At 42.2% G+C, this 4,508-nt stretch overlaps 1 protein-coding gene across 1 annotated transcript in view; it reads left to right on the top strand.

Moving 5' to 3' along the window:
• The window catches only part of LRRC58 (leucine rich repeat containing 58), a gene marked incomplete at its 5' end in the record, with an annotated part of 18,115 nt that overhangs the window by 4,908 nt on the left and 8,699 nt on the right, over positions 1-4,508 (top strand). The window lies entirely within an intron of this gene.

Raw genomic sequence — 4,508 nt, 5'->3', positions numbered from 1 at the left:
GATCCACACAATCAAAAGGCTTTGGCATAGCAATAAGGCAGAAATAGATGTTTTTCTGGAATTCTTGCTTTTTCTATGATCCAGCAGATGTTGGCAATTTGATCTCTGGTTCCTCTGCTTTTTCTAAAGCCAGCTTGAACATCTGGAAGTTCATGGTTCACGTATTGCTGAAGCCTGGCTTGGAGAATTTTGAGCATTACTTTACTAGCGTGTGAGATGAGTGCAATTGTGCAGTAGTTTGAGCATTCTTTGGCATTGCCTTTCTTAGGGATTGGAATGAAAACTGACCTTTTCCAGGTGGCTTTAGAAATTAAAAATATGAGAATTGTGATAGAAATAAAAACTAAATATTAATGTCCTGGAATGTTTTGAAGCTACCATGCAATAGGTTGATATCTTACAAAAGAGATGACTCAACCAGATGATAAATAGAATGCAGTAAAATTTAAATCAAAACTCTTTACCCTATTTAGAGTCACATACTGAGTTTTTTCTGGCTCTCAATTCTTCCTTCTGACTTCTTTCTTTCAATGCCTTCAGTTCAGTTCACTCACTCAGTCATATCCGACTCTTTGCAACCCCATGAATAGCAGCACCCCAGGCCTCCCTGTCCATTACCAACTCCCGGAGTTCACTCAGACTCACGTCCATTGAGTCGGTGATGCCATCCAGCCATCTTCTCCTCTGTCGTCCTCTTTTCCTCCTGCCCCCAATCCCTCCCAGCATCAGAGTCTTTTCCAGTAAGTCAACTCTTCACATGAGGTGGCCAAAGTACTGGAGTTTCAGCTTCAGCATCATTCCTTCCAAAGAAAACCCAGGGCCGATCTCCTTCAGAATGGCCTGGTTGGATCTCCTTGCAGTCCAAGGGACTCTCAAGAGTCTTCTCTAACACCACGGTTCAGAAGCATCAATTCTTCGGCGCTCAGCTTTCTTCACAGTCCAACTCTCACATCCATACATAACCACTGGAAAAACCATAGCCTTGACTAGACGAACCTTTGTTGGCAAAGTAATGTCTCTGCTTTTGAATATGCTATCTAGGTTGGTCATAACTCCCCTTCCAAGGAGTAAGCGTCTTTTAATTTCATGGCTGCAGTCACCATCGGCAGTGATTTTGGAGCCCCAGAAAATAAAGTCAGCCATTGTTTCCACTGTTTCCCCATCTATTTCCCATGAAGTGATGGGACCAGATGCCGTGATTTTCGTTTTCTGAATGTTGAGCTTTAAGCCAAGTTTTTCACTCTCCTCTTTCACTTTCATCAAGAGGCTTTTTAGTTCCTCTTCACTTTCTGCCATAAGGGTGGTGTCATCTGCATATCTCAGGTTACTGATATTTCTTCTGGCACTCTTGATTCCAGCTTGTGCTTCTTCCAGTCCAGCATTTCTCATGATGTACTCTGCATAGAAGTTAAATAAGCAGGGTGACAATATACAGCTTTAACGTACTCCTTTTCCTATTTGGAACCAGTCTGTTGTTCCATGTCCAGTTCTAACTGTTGCTTCCTGATCTGCATATAGTCTGGGGCAAATACCAAAAAATGATTCTTCCATTTGTGTTTTTGCCTTTGAACATATAACGTACTTCAGAAGCCTGTGGTGAGTATTTGAAAATGATATAGTATGGACATGCTACCTCAGGAAAACAACTTTCTCAATCCAGAAGTGTATGATTCTTATGTTTCTGTGTTTTTCTTATTTTCTGTTTTCTGCATCTTTATGAACCAGTCTGTCTTACTTTAATTCCATCTCCCTGTTGCTGCTGCTACTGCTAAGTCGCTTCAGTCATGCCCGACTCTGTGCGACCCCAGAGACGACAGCCCACCAGGCTCCCCTGTCCCTGGGATTCTCCAGGCAAGAACACTGGAGTGGGTTGCCATTTCCTTCTCCAATGCATGAAAGTGAAAAGTGAAAGTGAAGTCTCTCAGTCGTATCCAACTCTTAGCGACCCTGTGGACTTCAGCCTACCAGGTTCCTCGTCCATGGGATTTTCCAGGCAAGAGTACCAGAGTGGGGTGCCATCGCCTTCTCTGCACACCCCTTCTACCTAGGATAAATCCTTGCTAAGGCCTGAAGATCCTCTGTAATCTGGCTTTCCCAGGCTACCTTTCTGACTTCCCCAACCTCCACTAACCCCCCTTTGTTACCCTGATGTACCCACACTGGCTGTGTTGCTCTTTCACAGCACCCAAGCTTTTTTCCACCTCAGAGATTTGTACTCCCTCAGTCATTTCAATCAGATCTCCATTCAAGTGTCACCTCCTAAGGTAAACCTTTTTTGGCCACCCAGTGTACTCTACTGAGTGCAGAGTTCTGGAGAGAATAGCAAGGAGAGATAAGAACGCCTTCTTATATGAACAATGTAAAGAAATAGAGGAAATCAATAGAATGGGAAAGACTAGAGATCTGTTTGAGAAAATTGGAGATATCAGGGGAACTTTTCACGCAAGGATAGGCATGATAAAGGACAGAAATGGTAAGGACCTAACAGAAGCAGAAGAGATTAAGAAGATGTGGCAAAAATACACAGAAGAACAAAAAAGGTCCTAATGACCTGGATAACCATGATGGTGTGGTCACTCACCTACAGCCGGGCATCCTAGAGTGTGAAGTCAAGCAGGCCTCAGGAAGCATCACTGTGAACAAAGCCAGTGGAGGTGATGGTATTCCAACTGAGCTATTTCAAATCCTAAAAGATGATGCTGATGATGCTATGAAAGCGCTGCACTCAATATGTCAGCAAATTTGAAAGGCCCAGCAATGGCCACAGGATTGGAAAAGGTTTGTTTTTATTCCAGTCCCAAAGAAGGGCAATGCTGAAGAATGTTCAAGCTACCATACAGTTGTGCTCATTACACAATATTATGCTTAATGTCCTTCAAGCTAGGCTTCAGCAGTATGTGAATTGAGAACTTTCACGTGTATAAGCTGTGTTTCAAAGAGGCAGAGGAACCAGAGATAAAATTGCCAACAATTGTTGGACCATGGAAAGAGCAAGGGAATTTCACAAAAGCATCTACTTCTGCTTTGTTGACTATGCTAAAGCCTATGTGGATCACAATAAACTATGAAAAATTCTTAAGAAGATGGGAGTACCAGACACCTAACCTTTCTCCTGAGAAACCTGTACGTGGGTCAGGAAGCAACAGTTAGAAATGGATATGGAACAACAGACTGGTTCAAAATTTGGAAGGAATGCAATAAGGCTGTATATTGTCACCCTGTTTATTTAACTAATATGCAGGGTACAAGCTGGAATCAGGATTGCCAAGAGAAATATCAACAACCTTAGATATGCAACCATTCTAATGGCAGAAAGTGAAGAGGAACTGAAGAGCCTCTTGATGAGGACGAAAGAGGAAAGTGAAAAAGCTGGCTTGAAACTCAACATTAAAGAAAAAAAAATAGGATCAATTGCACCCAGTCCTATCACTTCATGGCAAATAGAAGGGAGAAAAGTGCAAGCAGTGACAGATTTTATTTTCTTGGGTTCCCAAATCACTGCAGATCGTGACTGCAATCATGAAATTAAAAAGACTCTTCTTCCTTGGATGGAAAGCTATGACAAAGCTAGAGACTATATTAAAAACAAAGACATCACTTTGCTGACAAAGGTGCATATAGTCAAAGCTATGATTTTTTTCCAGTAGTCATGTACACATGTGAGAATTGGACCATAAAGAAGGCTGAGTCCCAAAGAATTGATGCTTTTGAATTGTGACGCTGGAGAAGAGTCTTGAGAGTCCCTTGGACTGCAAGGAGATCCAACCAGTCAATCCTAAATGAATTCAACCTTGATTATTCATTGGAAGGACTGATGCTGAAGCTGAAGCTCCAATACTTTGGCCACCTGATGCTAAGAGCTGACTCACTGGAAAAGACCCTAATGCTTGGAAAGATTGAGGACAGGAGAAAGGGGCAACAGAGGATAAAATGGTTAGATAGCATCATCAACTCAAAGGACATGAGTTTGGACAGTGGAGCCTGGTGTGCTGCAGTCCTTGGGATTGCAGAGTTGGACACGACTTAGCGACTATAAACAATAACAATAGCATCTACAGTATCACTTCCATCACTGTCTGATTACCTCCATTTTTCTTCATAGCACTTAAAACTGTCTGGCATAATATGTATACATTTATTGATTTACTTCTTCTTAAGGTCAAGAACTTGGTCTTATTTACACTATATACCCAGAACAGTACCTGGCACATGGTCAGTGCCTAGTTCATATTTGTTGATTCTATTATATAGTAATGTTATTCCATTTTAAAGAGGAAACTGAGAGATAATGAGATTAAGTAATGGGGACAAATTCTTATACTGGTAAATGGAGGAGCTACAATTAAATGATATCAGTTCAGTTCAGTCGCTCAGTCATGTCCGACTCTTTGTGACCCCGTTGAACCGCAGCACGCCAGGCCTCCCTGTCCATCACCAACTCCCGGAGTTCACTCAGACTCACGTCCATCGAGTCAGTGATGCATCCAGCCATCTCATCCTCTGTCGTC

This window comes from Bison bison, unplaced genomic scaffold (assembly GCF_000754665.1).
Source record: "Bison bison bison isolate TAMUID 2011002044 unplaced genomic scaffold, Bison_UMD1.0 scf7180017864215, whole genome shotgun sequence".
Classification (NCBI taxonomy): domain Eukaryota; kingdom Metazoa; phylum Chordata; class Mammalia; order Artiodactyla; family Bovidae; genus Bison; species Bison bison.
This window is presented reverse-complemented; position numbering and strand designations above follow the sequence as displayed.